The following is a 25,998-nucleotide window of genomic DNA, read 5'->3' on the forward strand; positions in this document are numbered from 1 at the left end:
ACAGGTGCTGAGCAGTGAGGTAAGTGAATGCAATGGGTGCAACGTGTGGGCCCTCTCACCCCAGGGGCCCATGTGCAGCACACACCATGCATCTGCTATAGATAGTATAGGCCCCTGAACAGGACGATAAGGTCATACCTCACCTCTCCTTACATCACCCCAGGGGCCCATGTGCAGCACACACCAAGCATCTGCTATAAATAGTATAGGCCCCTGTACAGGACGATAAGGTCACACCTCACCTCTCCTTACATCACCCCAGGGGCCCATGTGCAGCACACACCAAGCATCTGCTATAGATAGTATAGGCCCCTGTACAGGACGATAAGGTCACACCTCACCTCTCCTTACATCACCCCAGGGGCCCATGTGCAGCACACACCATGCATCTGCTATAGATAGTATAGGCCCCTGTACAGGACGATAAGGTCACACCTCACCTCTCCTTACATCACCCCAGGGGCCCATGTGCAGCACACACCATGCATCTGCTATAGATAGTATACGCCCCTGTACAGGATGATAAGGTCACACCTCACCTCTCCTTACATCACCCCAGGGGCCCATGTGCAGCACACACCATGCATCTGCTATAGATAGTATACGCCCCTGTACAGGACGATAAGGTCACACCTCACCTCTCCTTACATCACCCCAGTCCGCACGGCCGGGAAGCGATCTATGGTAAGTACAGCTGAGGAGCTACGTATAGGCCTCCGGAGGACTTAGCACCCGGTCCTGGAGCAAATGATTCCATGATGGTTTCCCCTTAAGGCTTTTTTTTTGGAGGGGTGGAGGTGTAGGGCAGGGTACTTAAAACCGGGGAGCCCTAAGGCCTCTTACAGTGTCTCATGGACTGAACAATGCTTGGCAAAGATCACATGTAGGGGGGGTTAGGTCATCAGGCCAACCACTGTTGATTGACAGGCAGAAGGTCAACACATAACAAGGTCGACATGCATTAGGTCAACACGGTCAAAAGGTTCACATGGGAAAAGGGTAACATGAGTTTTTCATGTTTTTTCAGTGTCTATGTCGACATGCACCCGAAATTAGCGCACCGCATCCCCTTGCTTCCGGTACGGAGCCTCACTGCACTTTTATATTCTCCCTCTGTGCCCACTGGGATGGAAACGTCTAAACAAGTCGGTTTAAAAAAAAAAAAATCATGAAAAATAATATCAACCTTTTTTCCAAATCGACCCTTTTTCATGTTTCGGCCTTGTGACTGTTGACCAATAGTAAACAACTTTTTTGTCTGTTGACCTAGATGCTGTTGACCTACTGACCGCTTGCCCACGTGTAAGTAAGTAAGTTTCATTTATATAGCGCTCTTTCTCCAACAGGACTCAAGGTGTAGACTTGTCTGCGCAGTAGTGGGCATTAATAAGTCCCTCGCAGACGAGGCGCGGTCTGTTGGTCCTGCTGCTAGGGGGCAAAACTGATTTATTAAAATAATTTAAAAAATGTAAATCTCTTCTTGCCATCGTACACTGGCGGTATTCCTGCGATGGCGGTAATTCTGCGATGGCGGTAATTCTGCGATGGCGGTAATTCTGCGATGGTGGTAATGCTGCAATGGCGGTAATCCTGCAATGGCGCTAACAGAACTGGCACTGCGGTACAAGAGCTAATGCTAAGCTAGTTGTTACATTTATTTCCCGGGCCTTTGCTCACCGGCAACAGAACTTTCCGCCTGTGTCTCCCATGGTAATCCACCTTCATCTACAGTACCCTCCTCACCCCCACTGTGCCCTACACAGGAGGTGACCTCCCGTACACTATAGAGGAAATGAAAGGGCAGGGGGTAAGTAACCCGCACAATCCCCCACTCATTGCAGAACTAGAGGCCGAGCACCAGGGGCAGGAGCTGAATATTAAACACAAACTCTCTCCATTATTCCAGGCTGACACTTCCCCATCTCTGCTCCACAGTGTGCCAGTCTGCCCAATCTGTGCCAACTAAGGCTGGCATGTAATGTGCTCTTACAGAAAGCCCTTATTGTCCGGTTTGTGAGGCGACACGGAGATGGTGCGGAATGGGGAAGTCTTGTTTGTGCTGTAAACTATACAAACATAAAAAGGGCGTGACGGGGAGGCGTTGTACTATATATATATGTACCACAAACTGCCGTGGTGCAACGTGCCAAGCCGCCTGTGCCAAGACAATGCCTCTGTGCCCAGCGTCTTAAGGTGACCAGCACACGGGCAGCAGCTACATAACAAAGGGGATTTTATATCCGAGCTGCCATGAGTTGTGTATTTATATGTCATTTGCTTTGTACAGATGAGTCACCGGTGAGTCATATACTGTATATATATATCTCCAGGAAGATCACTGGGAACAATCAGGGATATATGTATCACACAATGCAGCGTGCCAGCGCTTGTGGAGTACAATGAGGCCAATAAATCACACACAGGTACAAATGCGTTATGTGTCTATGGGGCAGATTTATTACCTCTCCGGTTTTAGACCTGGTAGTTGCCATTTCTTCTGCACAAATGGGCTGTGCGCACACTTACAGGCTGCATACAGTAAGTGCTTCTCATGGATCACACGTGATCTTAGCAGGATGTTACCACCCAGGAGCGCAGTGCAATATGCGCAGAGCATCTAGTAAGATAGACAGAACTTACAGTGCTGGCCATGCCCCCATACTGAGGGAAAATGAGAGCGTGGCTTGCGGCCAGAGGTTCCCCGCAAGGCCGCACCCCCTCCAACAGCGGGCGTGCGAGTGTCCCAACCTTCTAAAGCCCCATACGGTTTCAGGGTGACCAAATCCCTGTGTGTACAGGGCGACGGTCTCCGTGAGCCGCTCCCGTGACCTTGTAGCTGATGAAAACGGGACACTCAGCAATTGGTGTGTACGGAGCTTTAGGACCTTATTCTGGTCGGCACACAAAGTTAAGCTGCAAAGCTGCAAAATTTGCATGTGGATTAAATGTCGCCCGCACTACCCCCCCACACCGAATATCCCCGCAAGCACGCAAATGGATGTTTTGCATATACATACAGATTACAAAATCATTCAATGATTCCAATGATTTTGCAAGCACTGGCAGACCTAAGAGATCGGTGAGTGCCCTGTACAGGAAGCTGCCCACCCCTCGCACCTGCATCATGGGCCATTTACATGGGGATGCCCATGAAATGCCTCACCGCCGCCCCACGCACTGCTAGGTGCAAACGGATGGTGAACAAGCAGTTTGCCGTGCCCACTTGCACCAATGCGTATGTGCATAATTGTGCATGGGCAGACGCTAAACATCGCTCCCCCATGCGAACACGTGGTGGAGCAATAAAATCAGAATAACCCCCTAAATTGGGATGTATGGATTATGGGTAATAGCCGCATGAAACCCCCCTCCCCCCCATGGTGCAGCACTTCTCACATTAACAGGTGTGGTATATAAGGGTGACAATGTCGGGGCCAAATTGTGTTATATTAACAAGCGATAAAGTGGGGAGTGATAGAGAGAGATAAAGTACCAGCCAATCAGCTCCCAACTGCCACACTATGGCCCTTATTCTAGTTGACTCAGACGGTTCTGTGTGCGGTCGGACGTCCGATGTTTGGTATTTGCGCATGTGCAGAGGTGTATCACGTCCGAGTTCCGTGCAGATAATGATCGGTCAGACCCGTCCAAGCAGGGGGTGGAGAGGGGCGTGAAGGGCTGATTTGGTACCTGTTTCCTAGCACGGCCACAATCTTGGGCATCGTGATGGACCCGATTTCCTTTGAAACCAGGTCCATTTTGCCGGCAAAGGAAAAATCGGGGGCATCGCGACGGTCGGGACCATTAACATTGGCCCCGACGCGACCGACGCGATGCCCCCGATTTTGCCATAGGCTTCAATGTTAAAATATTTTTTTAACATTGAAATCGGGAGCATCGCGTCGGTCTTGTGCCATTATAATGGCACAAGATGAGATGGACTTGATTAAGTCCATCTCACATAGTAGAAAATTTGAAAAATGTGAAATGGGCCAATATGACCCATTTCACATTATATATGGCCCCGTCGTCACCCCACAATTGACGTGAACCCGAAGCGTGGCGAGCTCAGCGAGCCCGCGAGGGGCGGCGGTGCGCGTCCTCCGACCTTTTCATTCCCCTACTATCCACGTCGGCGTGGAGTATATATAGTGTGGCGAGCGCAGCGAGCCACTGAGCCCGAAGCGTGGCGAGCGCAGCGAGCCCCTCGAGGGGACGCGTATACCTGTGAAGTTATACGCGTCCGCTCGCCACGCTTCGGGCTCGGTGGCTCGTTGCGCTCGCCACACTTTATATTCTCAACTCCACGCCGACGTGGATAGTAGGGGAATGAAAAGGTCGGAGGACGCGCACTGCCGCCCCTCGCGGGCTCTCTGCGCTCGCCACGCTTCGGGTTGGCGTCTATCGTGGGGTGGGGTTTACGTTGTAAAATTTGGGGGTCTAGGGTATATTTTACATTGAATCCAATGTAAGATCGGGTCCCAGGGACCCTATTCACATTAGATTCAATTAAAAAATCGGGTCAGTCCCATCGCATACGGCCAAATCGCATGCGATGCGACCGACGTGATTTTTCCGACACGACCACCCCGATGGAAATCGGGGTGGCCGTGCTAGGAAACAAGTACCGCTGATTTTGCTCATTACCATATGTGTACGCCCCGCGTTTCATGGGTGTTCCCATGAAAACGCTGGCCGTACGTATGGTAATGAGGCCATGACACATGTGTGGGGGGCGGACAGCTGCCCGCCCATATCCCTGCTTTCACATGGAGAAATGTCCGAGTGGTCTGGAGCACTCAGTGCTGCCTGACCACTCGGTCCAGCATTCGATGGTCGGCGACCATCGAATGATGGGGGAGGTTTCCACAGATGGAAGTGGTGTTCACGTGAAAAATTCACTCGCAGTCCATCCGGTCGGCGTCTTACCGCATTCGGACGGTGTGAGCGATCCGTACAGAAGGCGAGGCTAAGAAAATTCGGTGGCCGTCCGAAAATAAGCATCCGTCCAATTCAACTAGAATTAGGGATTATATGCTGTGTTTGAAAAATGACAGTTTGGGGCTGATTGGATGCCATTTTATAACTCTTTATGCGCTTCAAAGATATAACGGAGAGTTTTAAAAAGCCAGTCAATCAGCTCCAAACTGTCATGTTACAGGCTGGGTTTGAAAAATGTCAGGCAGGAGCTGATTGGCTGGCTGGTTTTCTATCACTTCTGAAGCATTATACATCTGGTCCTTATAGCTTGTTAAGGCTTGGACCATTTGGCCCACAATGTGGTGTGAACCTCACCGCCCCAGTCATACATTCATAATCGACACAGTTGCTACGGGTGACAGCACATTTTGCACATAAACGCCTCTCTCTGCAGCGCCGCGTGCGTATTCCCCGCGAGTGACTCAGGTCTGACATTATACGTCGCATTACTATTTCCGCGTGCAGATGTCACTTTGCAGGAATGTGTGAATATATATATATAAATACAATTACTTTTGAACGCCGCTCGCTGTGCGAGAAAAACATGTTTTTGTGAGCTTATATAGTAAATGAACTGTAAGTGGTCGTAGCGTTTATTTTGTTCCCGGCAGTTATATTACAGCATGAAAAAGAGCGTTGCGGGTTCGCTAGACCATCTGTGAATAACAGGAACAGTCAGTGTAATGAGAGGGGGATACAGCTGACAGATGAAAAAATTATAAATCGGCACATTCAATATTTACTGAACTGTCTGAATGCTTTTCCAGGTTGTTTTCTAGAGATTTATTCCCATCTAAACCTGATATGGAAGCAGTAAAATATTCCGTACATGGGAAAGTACAAGTGTCACCTCTGCTGCCAAGGAACAGCTGTACACACTGCGGCCATTGAAGATCCCCAGATTGCACTTTTGGCTGCGTGTCCTGCACCTTGCCCTGCAAGAAACTGATTCTAGAATGCCGTTGGCGCATCAGACACAACGCACCAACGGCATTCTAGCAACTAGTACCGGAATGTACGGTGTGCAGGTAATTCCTAATAACTTGGGGTTCCTTGTTGCTCCTCTGACAGAAGCGAGCTCTCTGCTCCCATAGGCAAATGCAGGGGGATTGCCTGGAAACCCCCCTCCTCTTGGCAAGTGTGACAACACTAGCACTGGTATATAATATGATCAGTAGAGCTGCCACCACATCATGAAGTGTAAGGGACAGAGCAGAGCTGCTGCACATGCCCAGTGTACCAGCTCCTTCTACCACATTTACTGTATGTGTGGATCTGAACCCTCAACCATCGCAATGGGCCAGAGAGCAGCTGCCAGGAGGAAGAGACAGGAGCCTTACCATGAAGTGGGAGATTGTGAGATTAGAAAGTGCAGTACTATTTATATTACTGTATGTTTGTGTATTTATTTATTATATGTTTAACTTTTTCCTGACCACGTATCTTATTTAAATGTTTGAAATAGTCTGTACTATAGACCATCTGTACTGGTAAATATCAATACTGTATTCCCTACAGTATCCAGTGTATAAAAAGCTTAACTTACTCCCATGCCCTGCAGAGTGGGAGATTTTGGATTACATTTGGAAACCCCACTCTAAAAATCCTGCCTTTGCCACTGGCTCCCGCCCTCTCTGGTGCTGCCCCCCCCCCCCCCACGCTCTATGAGACTGCCCTCGACACCTCCTCTGCTTCCCTACATCTCAGCTGTATTGTGTGCTGAGATTTGTTACCTGTTCTCCGTTTTAGTTTTCCAGTTGCTATAGAATTAAGTTCTGTGTACCCTGTATTGTGTACCATGGCCCTTATTCAGGTTTGCTCGCTCGGGAGAGAAATCGCACGGGGACCGAAGTTTTGTGTATGCGCAGCAGCATTTCTGCGCATGTGTATATATACGCTGGGTGAGTGCGAACATGGCGCTAAATCTGTTCACCGAGTGAGTGGAGAGGGGCGTGGGGTGTTGGCCTGCGCCATTAGCATATGTGAATGCCCAGCATTTCATGGACGTTCCCATGAAAACGTCTGGACCCCCCTTACATAGGCAAGCTCCTTCACCATCATTCGATGGTCAGCGACCATCGACAGATGGGGGAGGTTCTCACTGGCATGCGAATGGATGTTCATGGAAAACATCCATACGCAAGCCTTGGGAACGTATCCCGATTGTGAATGGGTGACGGCGGCTAACCATTCAGTTTTGCAAGTTACAGTACAACTGTGGTAGAGATGTATGAAGCCTTCTAAATAGGACGGGTGGAGAAGCAGCCGAACCTCAGCCGCCCCTGTTATATATTCCTGATAATATAAGTGTTATTGCAGACACAGATAATAACGAGCATATCGGATACTTCAGCGTCCCTGCCCTCTGTATAACACATAGCACCCCCCGTGTGAGGTGACGGGTGGAGGCGTCGCTGCGATGCACAGCTTTGTACCCCATTAGCCCAAAGGGTTTCACCTCTGGTTGAACCTCTTTGTTGTAACAATGTACAGAATATGTGAATTCGGATTTTTTGATCATCGAGTGATGAAGCTAATCATTTGAATGATGGCGGCCCCAGAGACGTACCCTTGTGGAAGATGTGAGGAATATATGAAAGGGCTGCTATAATTAGGTCCTCATTTACCAAAATCTCACAATATACAAACATCATTTGTGAGAAGCGGGAGAACTGCTGCTAATGATTAGGTGATGCGCAGGAGCCGCCGATATAAAGAGTGTATCCGACTCCGCTTGTCTGCAGTTCAATTAGACAGAGTTAAACCCCTGGGAGCGACGAGATCCGTACTTACTGCGACTTCCACGACAACTTAAAGAGCGTTTATTACCGTTCTTATAGCTCTGATTACATGGGGAAACGAGATAATTATGGATGTACGGATTACCATGGAACGCGTGCAACATTCTACCCCTAACAGGCCCACTCTCAGCTGGGCAGTCCTGATGGGCGGATGTGGTTTGTGACACACGGCCAGCGGGACAGTGGGTTATCGATGAAGGAACCGGTGGTGCGTCCGTGGAGGAATCCGATCCTATACTGTATGTACAGTGAGTGTCGCGGGCAGGGGATAAAGTGGGCCGGAGGCGGAAATGCGCTCTGACCGTTTGGATTTGCGTTTCATCTCTGCCGTCACACCGTGCCCAACCTGTTGCTAATAGCCCATTCTCACTGCTAGGCAAATTCCCGGGTCCAGCGTGTCGACCTGGCAATTAGAATTTTAACACACGTTTTTTGTTCAGTGTGAACGGGTCAACCCCTGACGAAATTCTCCAACCCTGCTTTTTGCCTTTTTGGTATGTTACTTGCGTGAGGGGGAGGGGGTGTGGCGGTATGTAATGTGTGCGGGGGGGGGGGGGGATCATCTGCTGCTGCTTCTTCCTGGGAGGTGCTGTGCCGCTTGAAGGCCCTGGGAGGTGCTGTGCGCAGCAGCCTCCTGCGGCCATTTTGGATTTGGGCAAAGTGCTGCGGCTGCTGAGTTTTGGGCCGGCCCACCGGGAAATGGCCCGGTCTCCTGGTGGGCCAATCCACCCCTGGCTGCCATTTTTGCGTATGGGCAACACCATGCTGCACTGCAGGTGGGGCAGATGCAACATGTGCAGAGAGAGTTAGATTTGGGTGGGGTGTGTTCAAACCGTAATCTAAATTGCGCACAAATCTAACTCTCTCTCTGTACATGTTACACCTGCCCCACCTGGAGTGCTGCATGGATTTGTCCATCTGCAAAAAATGTCAGCCTTGCTAACTGGTCTGAATTAGGGGGGGGGGGGTTCCTCATCCTCCTCTCCAGGACCCCTTTAAGCCCTGGTCGCAGGATGTCCATCACTTACACCGCCATTGGCATACTTGCACACTTGAGAGTTCATAGCAGTGCATGATCTGCGACCCCCCTCGGAATCAGGAGGGAGGCTCAGTTCATCCAGCAATCTGCATAGAACCTCACACATCAAAGCACAGGTGCCGGAACATTCTGTATAGTCTGTGGCTGCATTTATTAGGAACCAGACAAGTCCTGCGTCGGATAAAAATATCATTTGGTGAGGAGAGTGTATTGGGAGTGTGGTAATCGCCGTTTCCAAGGCTTTCAAAACTTTTCTAGTAACACATTAGTGTCTGACAGATGCACACCACTGAATACACATTTTTTTGTGGGTTTCAATTGTTCCAGCATTAAGTGCTTTTTGAACACTGTGAAGGTCAAACCATTAATGATGCAGGTCCCTTTTTTAAAATATTTCCTTTGGAAGCCGAGTGGGTTCCTACTAATTCTTATGGCATGACCAAATATCGCCTGACCAGGAGACAATGAAACCTGCGAGCGGTGGGTACAGCGGACGCAGCCGCCCCGGCATCAAGGCTGATGATTTGGGAATTCAGTGAATCATCCAATTGTACAACAAAAAAAATAAGCATACCGTACATGTTGTGTTATTGTCCCATTTTATCCTTGGAGAGGGAAACAAAGGGGACCAGCAAACACTCACAGGGAATATATCGGCTTTTGTACTTGTAACATTACTCGATGTGCCCCAAAAAACACTTTACTCCTGCACATATACAGAGCCGGGGGGCGGGGTCTCGTGATGTCAGCAGATACACGGCGAGCATAGGTAAACGGCAGGGGGGGGGGAGGGGGGTCCAGTTGCCAGATCTATTAAGCTCAGTGAAGTGATACTGGTACTTTCGGCCTGATTCAGACCTCCACCTGCCAAGCAAATTCTCGGGTGCGACTTCCGACCTTACTGGAGGCGGGGATCAGGGGCCGCAGAAGCACTGCATGCGATCCTGCCGCCGAGGATGGTTCCAGGTGGCTCAGGGGGGTCGGGTGACTATACACAGTAGCGTATAGCCAGCTTAGGGGATCGGAATCTTAAGGGGGTGATCATAGGGCCTGTACAGTTCTAATGCCCTGTGTGTGAGGCAGGCTATATATAGCCCAGGGGTGGCCAAACCTATCCTCAATATCTACCAACAGTTCTTGTTTTTCAGGCAGCCTGTGGATCTATAGTAAGAATGATGCAGCATGTGACATTTGTGACAGTTAGTAATGACTACAGCTGTGCAGCAGCTAGATGATATGGAAAACCTGGACCATTGGTAGATCTCGAGGACCGGTTTGGCTACTCCTGCTATAGCCTGTTACACGCTGCAGTAATTATACATCGTTCATGGGCTGACAAGAGTGGCTCCAAAATTAAACATTTGTAAACGTACTCCTGCATTTACCCCTGGCAAGCCAAAACCATATGTACTTGCCCTAGAGCTGTCCCCTAGCATTTGAATATGGGCGTGTCTATAGTGTGAATTAGCTTTGATGCCCCGTCCCTCCCCCAGTCCGCCTGTAAGCAGATTCCTGACTGGGGAAAAAAAATCTACAAAAAACATGTGTCTACGGGTTCTCTGTACCCCCCCCCCCCCCCCCCTCCCACCCCGTATACTAGGCCAAGGTATCGCATGCAGCCTTTCTTCCCGGGCAGCAGGATCGCACACGATACATAATAGGCGCTCCTTTTGCATATGACGTATCGTATGCGCTGTCAGTGACTGTAACAGTATCCGACAAATCCTTGTGGCCGTCATGACGATCTCCAGGTCGGATGCGATGTCCACGGGACCACACATCGGATCAGGAGTTAAAACACACACACACAATGCGGCACTTTTCTACAATTTATCGGCCCGCTGTGGGCACCTTAAGACACAACCTAAACAGTAAAGCGGTTAGTAATAACTTTCAACGTCAATGTCTTTTCTATTAGCAGCAGGAGACAAATAACCAATGCACCAAATTCATAAACCGATGCGAGCGGGGATGCGATGCGTCCGCACCTATACTATCATTACTTTTACAAATGTCTATTAACCTTTGTTTGCCAACATCTCTCTGAGAGGTGTAAAATATGCGCAAAAAAAACAGTGTCGCTCACATTTGTTATATAAATTAAAATAAAAAATGTGCAAAAAGATGATATTTCCTATATAAGGGAACATTACAGGTCATTATGGTGAATGAACATGTTTGCCTGGCAAATTTAACACCTATTTTGACAAATTCACTTGGCACTCAAAGGGGGGTATTCAATCGCGGGCTAGCATCTCCCGTCGTGGGAAATGGCCGCCGGGCCCTATTCAATGCTGTCTTCCCCGACAGCATTGAGCATGGTATCTCGGCAGAACGAGCCCGACATCACAAGCTGTCGGGCTCGTTCTGCCGAGAACGGCCGGGAAGTGACGAGCGGCCACGCCCCCTTTTTGTCCCGCTACAGGCGGGACATTGAATCCCACCTGCATGTTCTCGGTCGAGCAGAGCGAGAACGGGACTGGGTCACGGCGGTCGAGCAAGCTCGATTGCCGTGACCCTCACATTGAATACCCCCCAAAGGGTTAAACTACATTTTTGAATTATTAGGCAGCATTGTCAATGCCTGGACTCTTCTCCCTTTCCATACAGCGACAGCACCGTCAACATTGGGAAAGGCTCTTGGAGCACCGTACCAGCATTCCCGCAGAGTGCGCTTCTGTATGTATATCTCTATAGCGAGAATAATAATGTCACAGGGGCACATTTCCCACAATGCAACTCCGCAATATATAGGGCGTGCGGCTTTATATTCTACATACAAACAAACAGAAAGCAGCACAAACAGCAAACAAAGAATTACATCTCGCACAACGCAGTCACATAGTGTAACACAAGGCAGGAATGTGCGTTTGCTCCATCACAACACAAGGTCATTTTTCTTCACCTACGTCCAATTATTAAATTCTTTGTTTCGCGGGCCTTAATAACGATGCGGAGAGGAACAAAGGTAAGGTCGCGGCTACGTACCGGGCTGCCGGGCGGCTTTATCTGTCTGTTTTGTTAAGGTGCGGTGATTTCAGTATCCAAACGTAACTCCAGGCAGTCTGAAAAGAAACAGGTTAAAATATCTCTCAGTTATAATTGGTATTTCAGATTTAATTAAAAATTAAACTTTCATAATGTTTCACCATCCACAGCAACGCACTATCAGTCAAGCGTGACTTTTTTTTTTTTGGCGACAAAAAAAAAAATAAGCTCTTTGTGAAATATATTTTTATAATGAAAGGGGTGGGAGGAAGTGGGGAAGATACAAAGGGACACAATGAGGGCTGGAAAGAAAGAAAGGTTTAAACAAAGAGAAAAAAAAATGTGGATCATATTTTGTCCGGAATAATAATGCAGCAATGTATGTGACAATGACAAGAGAGGATCTCAGAGGCGTCGCGGTGCCTATCGATGACGCATGGGACGTATATGGTGGCAGTTGGTTATAATGGCTTCTGATAAATGGGGGCTTACAGATAGTTGCAGAGACGGAGATCTAGATTTTTGCCAGGTACCTCTGCTAATCTATTGGTGCCAGAAGTGGGAAATGCATCTGGCCTTTAGAAACCTGTTATTAAACTACAATGGGAGAACTTGGAAGTGTTCTGAAGACCCATCTCCTGGATCTCTGCAGCTCAGGAGTTACAGCTTGTGGCACATGTTTAGTCTACTAAGATCCTTCAGACCGTAAGCTCTCACGAGCAGGGCCCTCTCTACTCATGTACAGTCTGCTCTCTAAGGGGGGTATGCAATTCCAGATCATGACTGTCGGTCTGTCCCATCCTGGTCTTAGGTCTGCCCGAACTACATGATACACTGCACTCTCTCATCATACAGTATATGCCAGGGTCTCAGGTCTGCCTGCACTACATGATACACTGTAATCTCTCATCATACAGTACATGCCAGGGTCACAGGTCTGCCTGCACTACATGATACACTGCACTCTCTCATCATACAGTATATGCCAGGGTCTCAGATCTGCCTGCACTACATGATACACTGTAATCTCTCATCATAAAGTACATGCCAGGGTTTCAGGTCTGCCTGCACTACATGATACACTGCACTCTCATCATACAGTACATGCCAGGGTCTCAGGTCTGCCTGCACTACATGATACACTGTACTCTCATCATACAGTACATGCCAGGGTCTCAGGTCTGCCCGCACTACATGATACACTGCCCTCTCTCATCATACAGTACATGCCAGGGTCTCAGGTCTGCCTGCACTACATGATACACTGTAATCTCTCATCATACAGTACATGCCAGGGTCTCAGGTCTGCCTGCACTACATGATACACTGTAATCTCTCATCATACAGTACATGCCAGGGTCTCAGGTCTGCCCGCACTACATAATACACTGCTCTCTCATCATACAGTATATACCAGGGTCTCAGATCTGCCTGCACTACATGATACACTGTAATCTCTCATCATAAAGTACATGCCAGGGTTTCAGGTCTGCCTGCACTACATGATACACTGCACTCTCATCATACAGTACATGCCAGGGTCACAGGTCTGCCTGCACTACATGATACACTGCACTCTCTCATCATACAGTATATGCCAGGGTCTCAGGTCTGCCTGCACTACATGATACACTGTAATCTCTCATCATACAGTACATGCCAGGGTCACAGGTCTGCCTGCACTACATGATACACTGCACTCTCTCATCATACAGTATATGCCAGGGTCTCAGATCTGCCTGCACTACATGATACACTGTAATCTCTCATCATAAAGTACATGCCAGGGTTTCAGGTCTGCCTGCACTACATGATACACTGCACTCTCATCATACAGTACATGCCAGGGTCTCAGGTCTGCCCGCACTACATGATACACTGTACTCTCATCATACAGTACATGCCAGGGTCTCAGGTCTGCCCGCACTACATGATACACTGCCCTCTCTCATCATACAGTACATGCCAGGGTCTCAGGTCTGCCTGCACTACATGATACACTGTACTCTCATCATACAGTACATGCCAGGGTTTCAGGTCTGCCCGCACTACATGATACACTGTACTCTCATCATACAGCACATGCCAGGGTCTCAGGTCTGCCAGCACTACATGATACACTGTACTCTCATCATACAGCACATGCCAGGGTCTCAGGTCTGCCTGCACTACATGATACACTGCACTCTCATCATACAGTACATGCCAGGGTCTCAGGTCTGCCTGCACTACATGATACACTGCACACTCTCATCATACAGTACATGCCAGGGTCTCAGGTCTGCCTGCACTACATGATACACTGTACTCTCATCATACAGTACATGCCAGGGTCTCAGGTCTGCCCGCACTACATGATACACTGCCCTCTCTCATCATACAGTACATGCCAGGGTCTCAGGTCTGCCTGCACTACATGATACACTGTAATCTCTCATCATACAGTACATGCCAGGGTCACAGGTCTGCCTGCACTACATGATACACTGCACTCTCTCATCATACAGTATATGCCAGGGTCTCAGATCTGCCTGCACTACATGATACACTGTAATCTCTCATCATAAAGTACATGCCAGGGTCTCAGGTCAGCCCGCACTACATAATACACTGTACTCTCATCATACAGTACATGCCAGGGTCTCAGGTCGGCCTGCACTACATGATACACTGCACTCTCATCATACAGTACATGCCAGGGTCTCAGGTCTGCCTGCACTACATGATACACTGCACTCTCATCATACAGTACATGCCAGGGTCTCAGGTCTGCCTGCACTACATGATACACTGCACTCTCATCATACAGTACATGCCAGGGTCTCAGGTCTGCCTGCACTACATGATACACTGTACTCTCATCAGACAGTACATGCCAGGGTCTCAGGTCTGCCCGCACTACATGATACACTGTACTCTCATCATACAGTACATGCCAGGGTCTCAGGTCTGCCCGCACTACATGATACACTGTACTCTCATCATACAGTACATGCCAGGGTCTCAGGTCTGCCCGCTCTACATGATACACTGTACTCTCATCATACAGTACATGCCAGGGTCACAGGTCAGCCCGCACTACATGATAGACTGTACTATCATCATACAGTACATGCCAGGGTCACAGGTCAGCCCGCACTACATGATACACTGTACTCTCATCATACAGTACATGCCAGGGTCTCAGCTCTGCCCGCACTACATGATACACTGCACTCTCATCATACAGTACATGCCAGGGTCTCAGATCTCCCCGCACTACATGATACACTGCACTCTCATCATACAGTACATGCCAGGGTCTCAGATCTGCCTGCACTACATGATACACTGTAATCTCTCATCATAAAGTACATGCCAGGGTTTCAGGTCTGCCTGCACTACATGATACATTGCACTCTCATCATACAGTACATGCCAGGGTCTCAGGTCAGCCCGCACTACATGATACACTGCACTCTCTCATCATAAAGTACATGCCAGGGTCTCAGGTCAGCCTGCACTACATGATACACTGCCCACTCTCATCATACAGTACATGCCAGGGTCTCAGGTCTGCCTGCACTACATGATACACTGTACTCTCATCATACAGTACATGCCAGGATCACAGGTCTGCCTGCACTACATGATACACTGCACTCTCATCATACAGTACATGCCAGGGTCTCAGGTCTGCCTGCACTACATGATACACTGCACTCTCATCATACAGTACATGCCAGGGTCTCAGGTCTGCCTGCACTACATGATACACTGTACTCTCATCATACAGTACATGCCAGGGTCTCAGGTCTGCCTGCACTACATGATACACTGTACTCTCATCATACAGTACATGCCAGGGTCTCAGGTCTGCCTGCACTACATGATACACTGTACTCTCATCATACAGTACATGCCAGGGTCTCAGGTCTGCCTGCACTACATGAAACACTGTACTCTCATCATACAGTACATGCCAGGGTCTCAGGTCTGCCCGCACTACATGATACACTGCACTCTCTCATCATAAAGTACATGCCAGGGTCTCAGGTCAGCCTGCACTACATGATACACTGCACTCTCATCATACAGTACATGCCAGGGTCTCAGGTCAGCCCGCACTACATGATACACTGCACTCTCTCATCATAAAGTACATGCCAGGGTCTCAGGTCAGCCTGCACTACATGATACACTGCCCACTCTCATCATACAGTACATGCCAGGGTCTCAGGTCTGCCTGCACTACATGATACACTGTACTCTCATCATACAGTACATGCCAGGATCACAGGTCTGCCTGCACTACATGATACACTGCACTCTCATCATACAGTACATGCCAGGGTCTCAGGTCTGCCTGCACTACATGATACACTGCACTCTCATCATACAGTACATGCCAGGGTCTCAGGTCTGCCTGCACTACATGATACACTGTACTCTCATCATACAGTACATGCCAGGGTCTCAGGTCTGCCTGCACTACATGATACACTGTACTCTCATCATACAGTACATGCCAGGGTCTCAGGTCTGCCTGCACTACATGATACACTGTACTCTCATCATACAGTACATGCCAGGGTCTCAGGTCTGCCTGCACTACATGAAACACTGTACTCTCATCATACAGTACATGCCAGGGTCTCAGGTCTGCCCGCACTACATGAAACTCTGTACTCTCATCATACAGTATATGCCAGGGTCTCAGGTCTGCCCGCACTACATGATACACTGCACTCTCATCATACAGTACATGCCAGGGTCTCAGGTCTGCCCGCACTACATGATACACTGTACTCTCATCATACAGTACATGCCAGGGTCACAGGTCTGCCTGCACTACATGATACACTGTACTCTCATCATACAGTACATGCCAGGGTCTCAGGTCTGCCTGCACTACATGATACACTGCACTCTCATCATACAGTACATGCCAGGGTCTCAGGTCTGCCTGCACTACATGATACACTGTACTCTCATCATACAGTATATGCCAGGGTCTCAGGTCTGCCTGCACTACATGATACACTGCACTCTCTCATCATACAGTACATGCCAGGGTCTCAGATCTGCCCGCACTACATGATACACTGCACTCTCATCATACAGTACATGCCAGGGTCTCAGGTCTGCTCGCACTACATGATACACTGCACTCTCATCATACAGTACATGCCAGGGTCTCAGGTCTGCCTGCACTACATGATACACTGTACTCTCATCATAAAGTACATGCCAGGGTCTCAGGTCAGCCTGCACTACATGATACACTGCACTCTCTCATCATAAAGTACATGCCAGGGTCTCAGGTCTGCCTGCACTACATGATACACTGCCCTCTCTCATTGTACAGTACATGCCAGGGTCTCAGCTCTGCCCGCACTACATGATACACTGCCCTCTCTCATCATACAGTACATGCCAGGGTCTCAGGTCTGCCTGCACTACATGATACACTGCACTCTCATCATACAGTACATGCCAGGGTCACAGGTCTGCCTGCACTACATGATACACTGCCCTCTCTCATCATACAGTACATGCCAGGGTCTCAGGTCTGCCTGCACTACATGATACACTGCACTCTCATCATACAGTACATGCCAGGGTCTCAGGTCTGCCTGCACTACATGATACACTGCACTCTCATCATACAGTACATGCCAGGGTCTCAGGTCTGCCTGCACTACATGATACACTGCACTCTCATCATACAGTACATGCCAGGGTCTCAGGTCAGCCTGCACTACATGATACACTGCACTCTCTCATCATAAAGTACGTCAGGGTCTCAGGTCTGCCTGCACTACATGATACACTGCCCTCTCTCATCATACAGTACATGCCAGGGTCTCAGGTCTGCCTGCACTACATGATACACTGTACTCTCATCATACAGTACATGCCAGGGTCTCAGGTCTGCCTGCACTACATGATACACTGCACTCTCATCATACAGTACATGCCAGGGTCTCAGGTCTGCCCGCACTACATGATACACTGCACTCTCATCATACAGTACATGCCAGGGTCTCAGGTCAGCCTGCACTACATGATACACTGTACTCTCATCATACAGCACATGCCAGGGTCTCAGGTCTGCCAGCACTACATGATACACTGTACTCTCATCATACAGTACATGCCAGGGTCTCAGGTCTGCCTGCACTACATGATACACTGCACTCTCATCATACAGTACATGCCAGGGTCTCAGGTCTGCCCGCACTACATGATACACTGTACTCTCATCATACAGTACATGCCAGGGTCTCAGGTCAGCCTGCACTACATGATACACTGTACTCTCATCATACAGTACATGCTAGGGTCTCAGGTCAGCCTGCACTACATGATACACTGTACTCTCATCATACAGCACATGCCAGGGTCACAGGTCTGCCTGCACTACATGACACACTGCACTCTCATCATACAGTACATGCCAGGGTCACAGGTCTGCCTGCACTACATGATACACTGCACTCTCATCATACAGTACATGCCAGGGTCTCAGGTCTGCCTGCACTACATGATACACTGTAATCTCATCATACAGTACATGCCAGGGTCTCAGGTCTGCCCGCACTACATGATACACTGTACTCTCATCATACAGTACATGCCAGGGTCTCAGGTCTGCCCGCACTACATGATACACTGCCCTCTCTCATCATACAGTACATGCCAGGGTCACAGGTCAGCCTGCACTACATGATACACTGTACTCTCATCATACAGTACATGCCAGGGTCTCAGGTCTGCCTGCACTACATGATTCACTGCCCTCTCTCATCATACAGTACATGCCAGGGTCTCAGATCTGCCTGCACTACATGATACACTGCACTCTCTCATCATAAAGTACATGCCAGGGTCTCAGGTCTGCCTGCACTACATGATACACTGCACTCTCATCATACAGTACATGCCAGGGTCTCAGGTCTGCCTGCACTACATGATTCACTGCCCTCTCTCATCATACAGTACATGCCAGGGTCTCAGATCTGCCTGCACTACATGATACACTGCACTCTCTCATCATAAAGTACATGCCAGGGTCTCAGGTCTGCCTGCACTACATGATACACTGCACTCTCATCATACAGTACATGCCAGGGTCTCAGGTCTGTCTGCACTACATGATACACTGCCCTCTCATCATACAGTACATGCTAGGGTCTCAGGTCAGCCTGCACTACATGATACACTGTACTCTCATCATACAGTACATGCCAGGGTCTCAGGTCTGCCTGCACTACATGATACACTGTAATCTCATCATACAGTACATGCCAGGGTCTCAGGTCTGCCCGCACTACATGATACACTGCACTCTCATCATACAGTACATGCCAGGGTCTCAGGTCTGCCTGCACTACATGATACACTGTAATCTCATCATACAGTACATGCCAGGGTCTCAGGTCTGCCCGCACTACATGATACACTGTACTCTCATCATATAGTACATGCCAGGGTCTCAGGTCTGCCCGCACTACATGATACACTGCCCTCTCTCATCATACAGTACATGCCAGGGTCACAGGTCAGCCTGCACTACATGATACACTGTACTCTCATCATACAGTACATGCCAGGGTCTCAGGTCTGCCTGCACTACATGATTCACTGCCCTCTCTCATCATACAGTACATGCCAGGGTCTCAGATCTGCCTGCACTACATGATACACTGCACTCTCTCATCATAAAGTACATGCCAGGGTCTCAGGTCTGCCTGCACTACATGATACACTGCACTCTCATCATACAGTACATGCCAGGGTCTCAGGTCTGTCTGCACTACATGATACACTGCCCTCTCTCATCATACAGTACATGCCAGGGTCTCAGGTCTGCCCGCACTACATGATACACTGTACTCTCATCATACAGTACATGCCAGGGTCTCAGGTCTGCCCACACTACATGATACACTGCACTCTCATCATATAGTACATGCCAGGGTCTCAGGTCTGCCTGCACTACATGATACACTGCTCTCTCATCATACAGTACATGCCAGGGTCTCAGGTCTGCCCACACTACATGATACACTGCACTCTCATCATACAGTACATGCCAGGGTCTCAGGTCTGCCTGCACTACATGATACACTGTACTCTCATCATACAGTACATGCCAGGGTCTCAGGTCTGCCCGCACTACATGACACACTGTACTCTCATCATACAGTACATGCCAGGGTCTTAGGTCTGCCCGCACTACATGATACACTGCACTCTCTCATCATACAGTACATGCCAGGGTCTCAGGTCTGCCCGCACTACATGACGCACTGTATTCTCTTATCATGATACAATGCATGTCAGTAATACACAGTTACATGTAGCAATGTTTTCACCTCATTCTTAGAATACTATTACCCTGATGTGATGGTTCAGTTCTGCGTGGGGTCAGGGGGCCACAGTGCCTGGGGCTACCCCAGGGGGCCTGGACTTACAGCAGAGGCAAAGCCACACCCTACAGGCGTGGCCACTGCCTGTTGTCAAAGCTCCTCCTCATGGCTCAGTTGACAGGCCTGCAGTGCCGACGCCGTCATAAATGCTAGATCTGCTAGCTGACACTGACCCTGGTTTGCAGCACCTGTTATTACAGAGCCCCGTGGTTACTGTATATAAGGAGGATCCCACATTACTGTAATAGCCCTGATCTCAGGTTTGCATGAGACACAGGTTATGTACTGTAGAGTAAAACGATGGGGCTTTGTATTTGATCCTCTCCTCCCACAGGTGGTGACATACAATATCCGGCAATAAAGGAATCAGAGATCCTGTGTGAAACTCTAATTAAAGTTTTACAGTTCAGAGGGGAGTTCTGTCTAATCAGCGTCACCTCCGATGGGGCGAGACATTAAACCTGATGACTTATCAGCTCTTTAACCCTGGTGGAGCCGCAGCCTAGTTACTGTCATTCCCCTCTAGCATCTGTGCACAGAGTCTGGGTGGGCCCCATCCTCTCCACGGTACAGAAGATTCTGATATCGTGTCAGCTAACTGCTCTCGCACAGGTCTCCAGAAACATGGCGCCATTTAGTCACTGTGGGGGCATGACCAGTGCTGTAGGAGATGCTGGCCATGCCCCTTGTCCCCTCTTTTTCTCTGAATAGACGCAGTGCGTATGCACAAAGCATCCATACCTCCCAACATGACCCATTCCAGGAAGGACAAGAAGCTCTGTTTCTGGGTGGCGATCCGACCGCCAGACCCCCGCCCCATCTGTATGTCCTAATTCCCACATTAGCTATGTTTGGGACACTGTATTCTCCTTAATCTAGAGAATCCTGAATTCCACCCTTACAGGCCAGGTTTTAAGCATATCCATGCTTGAGTCCAGATAGTTCAATCAAATTGAATGAAGTACTAATTAAATGCCTAGTTCAGATTACTGAGTGCTGAAACACCACCCGCCGGGCGAGCGAATGCTGCCCCCTCTCCGCCGTGCGAATGTTCGCCCCGGCATGCGAGTGGATGTCTACGCTGATACATCCATTGACATGTGGGCGTACGGGCAAAAATACATTTGACCGTGGCCGACCATGGAATGTTTTTTCGCCTGATCACAGATAAAAGTCAGTTTCATCTGGGACAGAGATGGCCCAACAGGGGACGGGCGGCCACACAGGCATCAGCCCACCCCCGTTCCCAGGGGTGCACCCAACATTTTCATGGGAACACCCATGAAATGATGGATCCCGGCTCCTTCCTATTGGTCACATGTGCACTGGGGAGGACCGGCATGGCACAGTATCACTGTTACTAGTAGTAGTGTCAGGGATCAGAGTCAGCTGTCCTCACACCAATGCATTACCAATGCTACAACTTGATGCCAATTCTGCTCCACGGGAGGTTTCTGTCCCCCCCCAGCTCGCCTTAGGACCCTGTGTGACGGTTTAACAGGTGTACTACTGCCCCAGTCAATAAGCCCCATTATATATGTAGTGTTCAGGCCCAGGAGGAGGAAAATCTCCCTGGACTCCTGCAGCTGCAGCTAATCATGAGCTGCCTCTACTGATGTCACTAAGCTCCGCCCCCATGCCACACAAACGATGTTATTCACAGGTCCGCGGTAAGGGGGCGGGGCATAAATGACGCAAAATGACACCGTTCACGGCATTTTAGCTCCGTCCCCTCTTCGCGGACCAGCACATTTCAGTATTTGAGTCAGCAGGGAAGAGGGGTGCTAGGGCTCTGAGAAGCAGCAAGCAGGAGACTTGACCATCTTCCCGGGGGGGCCAGGTGGCAGACCCAATTTTTGGGATCCTCCCGGCCATTATGTGCGGGTAAGCAAGTATGGTTTGATAAATGACAGAAGCGGATCAGTTGCTTGGGCAACTTCACCTTATCTCTCTCCAATGCTTGATACATCTCCCCCATAATTATGTTGATGATGAGTTTTAATGGCAGCGACATAGAAATCAGCCATTACATACCTTAATGAACTAATAATAGCCTCCCGCGCCGGAGGACGGAGTCGCAGTGTGTCTGGTTAGATTGTGTGCATACAACACAAGTAGCGATATTAATTATGCATCTGGATCCCAGCGAATACAAAGGCCTCTTTGTTCCGGATCGTGCTCCATGCCAACCTGTTTGCGACCTCTAGCTCCACGCTTGCGTCGCTGTTATTTCATGCTTAGGTTACAGGGAGACTGGCAAAATGAAGCGGGTAACCTGCGGGGTGTAGACGCTGATATACAGTACAGCCAACCTATCATTAGGGAGATACAATGGCCCGCAGCCTTATATACTGTAGTAATACCTGGCTCAGCATTATTACAGTTACCGGTTACTTTACGTTTATTTAATTTTATTTACTGGCTTATTCCTGCAGCCGGTGTCAGGGATCCTTGCAGAGATCTCTGGTATTTACAGGGAGGCCGCCAACCTCTATGAGCGGAGACAGTAGGATCAGGGCCGGTGCCACCACTAGGCAGCTTTAGGCATTTGCCTAGGGTGCCGGCCACTGGAGGGCGGTAGTCGGGAGCAGGGAACCCCCCTGGATGGAGGTGAGTGGCTGCCTGTCACTCCCCCCAGCAACCTCCATCCAGGAACCCCTCCTGGATGCAGGTGAGCAGCTAAGCGCCCCCACACCCCCAGCAACCTCGGCGGCTTCCGCCGCATCGCCGCCTCCCCCCATGGAATCACTTCAAGCCCGCCCAACGCCGCTGTGGAGTGACGCGGCACCTGGCAGCTGAGCGGCTTCCCCCCCGACCCCCAGCAAACTCGACGGCTGCCGCCACATCGCTCCCGCCCACCACCCCAACGCCGTTGTGGAGCGACGCAGCGGCTGCTTCGCACCCGACGTAGCGTCAGCATTGCACCGATGGTGCGCCCCTCCCCTGTGGAGCGACCGCACACACATAGGTTTCGGGAGTTTAGCAGATCTCAGGTGACTGTAACGACGGGGCGTTTCTATGCAGCCGCTATGAACGATCGCTATTGCCACACCCCACCGACAGGCTCATCTAGTGAGCCCCACCTCCAGTCACACCCCTTTTGTGGCACGGTCGCCGGCACCCTACTTCCTTGAGCTGGCTGCCTCAGCCTAACGGCGGCAAGCCAGCTCATAGGGGGTTATTCATAAAAAATTTTTTAGCAAATGGACAAAACCATGCTGCGCTGTGTAATGTGCAGATGTAGCATGCATAGAAAGCGTTACATTTGGGTGGTGGTGGTGGTGGTGGTGGGGGGGGGGGGGGTTTAAAACTGAAATCTAAATTACAGTTCAAGAAAGAAGCAGCCAGTATTTACCCTGCACAGAAACAAAATAACTTCCCAAAATGTATCTCTCTCTGCACCTGTTACAATTGAGGCAATTGGAATCTGCAGGAGAATCCAGACAACTTGAGTCCTGCTAGAGAAAGAGAGCTCTATGCAGGGAAGCCGAGAGGGAGGGGGGGGGGGGTACTAATTACCCGGGCCCAGGCTTGCTGGAGGGGCCCGCCATTCCTCTCGGCTGCCCTGGCTCTATGCAGTAGGTATTATAATTATTAGAAGAAGTTAGGGCCTAATTCTTGTTTGCACACAAAAAGTGTGATATTCTAGGCCAGTGGTTCCCAACCTGGGGTACTAGTACCCCTGGGGGTACTCTGCAGACCAGTTGGGGGTACTTGAAAATAATATTGGTAATGGCGGATGATGAAAAGGTCTTTTGATGGCTGAAGAAGTCCCATTGCCATGGAGACAAACCATGTTGTGTCATATGCCTGACCAGCAATCCACTGGGAGCTTCCCATGCTGCCCTCAGACATCAGCAGTCATCTGCCCAGCACTGACAAAGGTGGAGGAAGCAGCGGCATTAATCCTACCGGTGTTAGCGGGAATCCTGGAGATAATACACAACCAGTGTCTATACACAGAAGGGCATGATTCCTTGCTGTATACTACTCCTCCGCTCCTTCTTAATATAAAGACATGCATAAGGATCCACATACCGCTAAGTACTGTCCATATTTCAAAATGAGAGGAGGGGGTACTTATCCATGAAAAGCCTAATCAAGGGGTACGGGAGAGAAAAAAGGTTGGGAACCACTGTTCTAGGCTATGGAGCTGCTCATGTCAGAAAGTGAAACTTTTTATTTTTGCATGCAGCATAAATAATGGCAGCTTTTGCATGTAGCCCACAAACACTGGTCAGCTGTCGTGTAAAGGCCCCCATACACTAATGACTATTTGACCTGATTCCGACAGATCAGGCTGATAAATCGGACCAAAAGTCATGTGTTTGACATCCCGTTCAACCCGATGCGTGGTCCCGTGCGCATCCGATTCGAGTCAGAGATCAGACAGGCTGTACATGAGATAACTCTTATGAGCAGCCCAGAGTCGGACGGGGGATGCAGAGAGGCAGACAGGGGATGCTGCAAACCGGCGAGGGAACGCAGAAAAAATGAACCCAGTACAAATTAATGGGCAGCCACTCAGCCAATCAGTGGCTGGCCAAATGGGGAGGGGAGGGACAGACAGCTAGGCAGCGAGTGTACACGCAATGCAATGATTTCCATAGAACGGGAAAACAAAAGCGTAGCGCAGATTGTGTGTAGCCGGACCTTCAGACCAGTACGCCCAGTCCGGATCTATCCAACAGATATAGACATTGCAATTCTAGGCCGGAACCCTTAAAACTGTGCATGGCCTGTAAACATGGCACTATAATATCATGGCTGCATTTGGGTCTGACGCGCTATGCGCCGGCTTTCCAGAAGAAGATAGAACATTAGAGAGTTTATTATCTGTAGCAATAGGAGGATGAGGAAGAAGACTGGGCTGCACTGTGCATGTCCCTGATCCCCAGCCCCACTGTGACTGTGCTGGAGCCTGCCCGTCGCTCCCAAACCTTATATTCAGGGCCTGAAGTCAGGAATCTCGTTTCCTCTTTGATGTTTTGTGCGTGTTGACGGTAGCAGGAAGCCGCGTCGGACACAAACAGTACTTATGTACTAAGCTGTTCCTTAACTCGGCATGCTACAGAAAATCCCACTGTGTTAAGTAGGGATCCAGAAATACCTCTTGAGCACATTAGCCCATTATGTTCACTCTTTTCACATTATGTCTTTAATGCTAATGAAACGTTCTCGGTGTCGTGTTTATGCAGAAATACTCGCAGAGAACATTTTACCAATCATTTTCCTTTTAAACTTTATATAGCCGGCCGACTCCTGAGAGGCGGCTGCGTGCTGGAGGCCGGCGCGCTGCACTTGGCACTGAGAACATAGCCTAATAGTGAGGCTGGGATGATGTGGGGACATAACACTGGGACAGTTGTCACCGTGAGCTGACGGGTTTCCTAGCAGATACCGGGAAGTAAGGATAGACATCGCAATGCAATGTTTCTTAGCCATCGATGATTTTGTTTCGATGGTAGTACTTTTACCAGATGTTCACCAACACTCCTGCGTAACTCTCATAACATGGGCCATCTCTGTGCATGCGCTAAGACACCCCCACCTGTCACCGCCAAGGGGCGCCCACTACATTTTCAATACCATTTCTCTGTGCTTGTGTCTGAAATTGCAACTGCGACCCTGCAGGGGCACAATCGGGATGCAGGTGCGGTAAGGCCTAGATGCAGGCACAGTAAAAAAAAACGGTACTTATGTAGTATCTGGGCTGCCGATTTTTTGATTGTATGCCTTAAGTTAAGGCATACAATCAGATGCGATGCGATGCGAT

The 25,998-nt window shown here is 49.5% G+C and overlaps 1 protein-coding gene across 6 annotated transcripts in view; it reads right to left on the reverse strand.

Moving 5' to 3' along the window:
- The window catches only part of ZBTB20 (zinc finger and BTB domain containing 20), a 759,091-nt gene that overhangs the window by 392,237 nt on the left and 340,856 nt on the right, over window positions 1-25,998 (reverse strand). For all 6 annotated transcript variants that reach the window (XM_083171555.1, XM_083171553.1, XM_083171550.1 and 3 more), the window contains one exon: window positions 11,809-11,885. The gene's annotated coding sequence lies outside the window, so the exon portion shown is untranslated. The remainder of the gene's footprint in view (window positions 1-11,808; window positions 11,886-25,998) is intronic.

The sequence above is a fragment of the Crinia signifera genome, chromosome 2, assembly GCF_055691185.1.
Source record: "Crinia signifera chromosome 2, ASM5569118v1, whole genome shotgun sequence".
Classification (NCBI taxonomy): Eukaryota; Metazoa; Chordata; class Amphibia; order Anura; family Myobatrachidae; genus Crinia; species Crinia signifera.